The sequence below is a fragment of the Candoia aspera genome, chromosome 1 (assembly GCF_035149785.1).
Source record: "Candoia aspera isolate rCanAsp1 chromosome 1, rCanAsp1.hap2, whole genome shotgun sequence".
Taxonomy (NCBI): Eukaryota; Metazoa; Chordata; class Lepidosauria; order Squamata; family Boidae; genus Candoia; species Candoia aspera.
In genome coordinates, this window is record NC_086153.1 from 319,408,901 (window position 1) to 319,414,900 (window position 6,000).

A 6,000-nucleotide genomic window follows, 5' to 3' on the forward strand; every position below is an offset into this window, starting at 1 on the left:
CCAACAACCAGAGTATGTCCAGAGCAGAGCAATCAAGGTGATAAGGAGCAGGGGAGGAAAACACTGTGGACTATTGGAGGCATTTCAGTATGTTTTAGCTTTGAGAAAAAAAGATGATGGGGAGGCATGTCAGCATTTGAGGGCTTTCATGTAGATGAAGATGGGGAAAACCTCTTCAGAATTATTCTCTAAGACAGGACAAGAAACAATAGCTTTAAATTATAAGGAAGCAGATTTTGGTTGGACATCAGGAAAAAATGTGGTAAGAGGTCTTTAACAATGAAACAGGAGGTAACACACACAGCTTTGCTGGAGTAATTAAGCAGGGGCTAGATGTTCATCTGTTGGGGATACTGTGGCAATGGATTCCTGCACTGGATAGGAGCTGTATTAAATGATCCCCAAGGTCCTGTTCAACCATTACAATCTATGATTGCATGAACAGAGAGCTACAGAGATGACCTTGAAGAAACTATGCAGCAACAGTTACAAAAACTCAGACTGGTTCCATCCTAACTCCCTGGGTTATAAGAGGGAGGGAATTACAAAAGCCTGTAGCAATAAAGCATATTTCTAGGAAAACCTGCAGAGTCTGTTTCCTGACCTGGACTGTCTCGAAGGGCTGACAGAAAGTTGCATGAACCCACTTGCTATGGTTTATGAATCTCACTCAAACAAACTATGGCTAAACCAGTACATGAACCCAACCATTATGTCAACATTACCTAGGCAGCACATTCAGCACAATGTCTAGGTTAGCTCACTGTGCTATGCCATTATGTGGGTATTCTTTTTGTCTTGAATGTAATATGGGAATGTCCCCATTATGGTGCATTAGGTACAAACTTAAGTATGCTTTAAAAAAAAATCTTAGCAGTGTGATGTATGAACCCAGCCTGTGCATCCCTGTTCTAGTCCTATGCAGGTCTGCATCCTGCAGATCTCTGTAAATAACAGGCTGCTTTGGGTGCAGTGCAGCCAAGGTGAAGGGGGAAATAGAACATTTAAGGTAGGGAAGTGGTTGCTCCCCAGAAATCATCCTGATTTTGATAGAAGATCCTCTCTGCTTTGTTTTTAGTGCATGGGCAGGCATGTGAACAAATAAAACGTGACTGCCCATCACATTTAGATCTTGCTAGACTTGACTTAGAATTTCAAAATTTTGAAACTACTTTCAAAATAACACAGCCCACCCACACCTAGTTTTTCAGCCAACTTTCCTTTTGCTGTGGTACATTAGTTGCAACCCAATTGGAGCTATGCTTTTCTGTGCCCCATCCCCCAGCCAGAATAATCCACCTGCTTTCAAAAGCTGTGGTTAGAATCAATACAAATCTTTCCACTATAAGTACCTTATTTTCAAGGTTTTACTTGTCAATCACACAAGAATCACTTTCAAATGCAAATCACTACAGCTTGGAAGCAAATGCTTCCCCCTCCTCCTTCCCACTTTACTTGATTTTAAAACTCTCCCTGTTTATTAATCATTCACTTTTTAAAAAGCTTCAGTAAATATATGTTTGCAAGATCATCTCTGGCAGCTCCAAAAAAATGTCAACACCCACATAAAGGGAAGGAGAGATGTTGTCATTTAAAAAGGCCCTTCTACTGTGCTATTTGTCAGGAGGAAGAAAGATTTTACAATGCTCATACAAAAGGGATTTTTTAACAGAAGAATATCAGTGCTTATGTAACTCTGGAAGTATGGCAGAGAACAAAATAAAAGGAGCAGAGCACAAGTACTATAGAGCTGGAAGGAAGTCTAAAGCTATGGGTGGTGATGAGCAGGATCATCCCGACACACACACACACACTTTTCAACATCTACACATCTACAATGCATGGAAGGTGCCTCTTTCATGCACTCTTTTAAAAACGTACACCAAGTTTTATATTTATCAGGCTCACATATGTTAGAATTAAACTATACTATTTTTAGCACATGAATGCAAAGTAGACAATCTGCTTTGCAGAATCTGTCTACTGTTCAAGCAATCTAACTGCTCTTTCCAAAAGCAAACACCTATGTTCCTCTGAAAGCACTTCCAATCAGGGAGGGTTCAGAAAAAATGGACCACCCCTACTGCTGCTGCACCCTGTCTCAGAAATCCAACTAGCTATAGCTTTCCATTTTACTTTAACTATTATTAATCGACTTCTATCATTGGTAATTCAGAGCAAGCTAGTATCTTAAGCGTTGGAGTTGATTTCAGATCCTAGCTTGCATCAAAGTTAGTAACAACTGCTTACTCGTTTAGATGTAATAGGAAACTATGGTTACTTGGGAGCTTCTAGGTTGCAATTGCCTCATACCACAAAAAGAGGACAGAAGGGTTATGCATTTGATCTATCATTTATTACTCATACTGTTCCCATCTTCCTGACTTTTCCCAAACTGCTTAAGACCTGGTTATTCTCCCAGGCTCTGTCATGAGTACTGATGGTGAGCAGGAGGGGGCCCCTATCCAGGGGGGAAAACGCATGCGTAGTTTAGAGAATTTGAGCTGTCATTCAAAGAAACCCAGAACAGACCTGCCTTGACTTTTGGGGTTTATCTGTCTGGGTTTTCCCATGCTTCTTCAGTTTGGTAGGATTTGCTGTCTACAATAGCAGTAATAAAACACTAGAGACTTCTTTCTCGTCTCGGCGTGGTTCTTGCTCAGTCAGGACAGGCTTTGAGCTAAGATGGGGGCTGAAGCCCTTTGGTTAGCTCTTGGAGGGGGTTGGTTTCCAGTCACCTTGTTCTTTTTCTTTTTGATATACTTTGTTTTCTTTTAATTTTCATCTGTAAGCTGCCCAGAGTCGCCAAGAAGTTGGGCAGCCTCAAATTGAAACAATAAATTAAAAAATCAAAATATGATTACAGGAACACAGATAATCCTAGATTTGTTTCCAACAGGCTCAAGTATCTGGAACCATGGGACTACATTCTGTGATGATGCCAAAAACAGCCAACTCACTGCAGCTACTTTTTCTCCATCACTACCTACTGATAAGATTAAAAAAGACACCTGCTCATCATCATCTTGCTGAAGCAGAGGAACAGACCCAACTAACAAAAATCATTTTCCATTAGTTACCTGAAGAACACAAAGTTGGTACATCTTATAATGCTTTCTGCTTGTCACTCAGAGGAAAACTGAAATGTTGTATTTTCCGTATCTTACTTGAATATCTAATCATGTGCATATGAACATATTTGACATACTAAACTAAACCATTCCTGTAGAGGTACCATATCTGAGCTGCTAAATTCAGATACTCACTAGATGACAAAAGAGATATACTAAAAAAATCTGTTCCTTTGCTGCTATTTACTGGTTGTCAAATTTTGTGGCCCAATATGGTACCTCTATGCCAGGTGAGCCACTACTGTCCTGTGTGGCTTTTAAACCAATCAATGACTTCCTAAAACTAAGTATTCATCCAAATCCAGAGCAACCACCATTTAAGGATAGCATTAGTCAAAATCTAAAACCAACAGTTAATCATGGTTTCAAATTCAGGGGTGAGTTAAGAAAATTCATTCCCATTAACTGACCAGAATACCTAAGTATGCCATTACACACTTTATACGAGCAAAGGTCTTACATATGTGAATGAATCACAGGATTTGTCCCATCAACTCATGTAATTCTTCTCTATACAGATACAGTCCACACATTTATCAACAGGCATAAATGTGCATATGAATCCATATCTGAAAAGTTGTATACATGTGACCCAGCTATTACACAGGTGATCTATTCTGAATCTGTTCCTTTTAGACTCTAGGCCCTCAATTTCTTGTCCACATTGTTGAGTTCACACAACAACTGTCCTCTTAGCTACTTTCTAAGCCAACGCAATCATTTATTACTTCTGTTACTTTATGTGGGAGAACTTTCTGGCAAACTACAACCTGTAGCATTATTCATGCTCAGAAAGAGACATGGAATAATTAAAGCATCTGATAGTTAAGAATGTTGTATTAAGACTGAGGTGATTGAGACTCAAATTCATACTCAAGCCATAACATTCACTTCTTAGCCTTATCTACTTTCACAGAATTAGCGTGAGAATAGCATATCAGGGGAAAAGAACCGTGTACACCTCAACTGAAGTTGAGATATACTGTAAATGAAACAAATACATTTTTCATGTGCTTCACAAACAGTTCCTGCCTTTATCTTCTGGGTTTTATCATACAAGTAACTAAATAAATGCACCAGAATAAGCACCCATCCCAAAGACATTGGCTGTTTACAGGCAGAGGACTGTAGAAGACTGGATTCATGGTGTTTTCTTTTTGATTTGATTGTGTTTCTTGTGCAATCCCATTTTCTCTACTTTTTCAGACCTAATGACAAATTCTTAATCAAATTAAGCATTAAATGACCAACTTGTCTGTCCCCCATCCCAATAATCTGCAAACAGACTATGTACCTCTTCCTTTTGTTTTTAGCTAGTATCTTTATGTTCTATTGGTCAGGGATCAGCATTTCAAGTTTTTTTTTTTTAATGGTGAAAAAAATACTTCGTTGTGCAATTCTACGATATCAAAAGCAGCCAGTGAGGAAGTTCTGCAAATGGGCAGAAAAAAAACAGTAAAAGTGCTGCAAGAATATAGTGAGTGTGCTGCCAGAGGAAAATATATGTATATATACACATATATATGCTAAATATATCCTTTGCATACATCCTAAGCCAAAGGGAGCTGAGAATCTATCACCAAGCAGAAAGCACACACCAAGGAAAATTAAGAATCACCCAGGTGGCTCATGCCTTGTGTCAGAAGACATTCCTGCAGGTTAAAAAGTAAAATGGATAAATTACAATTCAATATATGTTGTGATTTATTTTTGGAAAGAGAAAAGATTGATTGTAATGCAAGCAAAGATAATGGGCTTAGGGGAACCTTAAGGCAGCTAAAGTTTTGCATGCAAACAGTATCAAAACAGAAATAGTTTATTCAAATCAACAAGATGACATTGTTCTTGCTGCTGATGCTGCTGTTGCCAGAATACTGCGTATTACTTACCAAGACCCTCCCGAACCCCAGATTTTTCTTTGTAGTGCTTGCGCTTCCCTTGTTGCTCCAAGCAAGGAAGACCTCCAATCTTTTCAAAACAGAGTTTCTTGTTGATGAAGAGGGAGAGGACTGCAAGGAGAACTATAAAGACCCCAACAGTGGAGAGGAACCCAATTGCTTCAGGAGTAACTGGGAATAAAATGAGAGAAAGCAAATAGAATAAATGGAGGTCGCATGGAAAATGGCAGAAACGCATGACACCCAAAGCTGCATTTGCTACATTGTGAGCCTGCAGAGACTGGGGGTGTTTACAGGGATCGCCGAGAAGGGAGAATGAATATAGTGTAGCAGTTAAGATGTTGGCTTAGGAGCAAAGGCTCTAATCCACCCTCAACCACAGAGGCTCAAGGGTGTGACTCCAGGTCGTCACTCTCTCTCAGGCCAACTCACCTCACAAAGTTGCTGCAGTGGGGAAAAACAGGAGGAGGGAGTGCTCTGCGCTCCTAAATGAAACACAAGATATACAGCTAACAAATAAACAAATAAATAAATATTGCTTTGGCTTCATGATGAGAATAGTCACATCTGCTGCCCCATCATAATTTGCAATGAACAATGAGAAATGGAGAATGCAACCTCTGAAAGTAGGCAGCCAGTGGGATACAAGTAGCACAGTCTTCCCCAAACTGATGCTGTCCAGGTGTTTTGGACTTCAATTCCCATAACTCCACAGCTATTGGATATGGTAGCTGGGGAATTAGTGGAGCTTCAGGAGGGTGCATGTTGGAACAGATTAAAAAAGGCAACGTCTCCTTCAAGCAGAGCTTGACTCCTGGTCATTCACGGCTATGTCCATGTTCTTTTGAGGGGCAGCAGTACAGAAATGGTTTGCCATTGCCTTCTTCTGGGATTTTTTTTTAATTTCCCATCTTATTTTATAGTTTAGATCAGTCTTTCTCAACCTTTTGACTCTGGAGGAATCCTTGTAA

The 6,000-nt window shown here is 39.7% G+C and overlaps 1 protein-coding gene across 1 annotated transcript in view; it reads right to left on the reverse strand.

The window, feature by feature from the left end:
- Nucleotides 1–5,108, reverse strand: part of SYT16 (synaptotagmin 16) — a 46,698-nt gene extending 41,590 nt beyond the window's left edge. The window contains exon 1 of the mRNA XM_063290441.1: nt 5,021–5,108. The gene's annotated coding sequence lies outside the window, so the exon portion shown is untranslated. The remainder of the gene's footprint in view (nt 1–5,020) is intronic.
- Between the last annotated feature and the right edge of the window lie 892 nt (nt 5,109–6,000).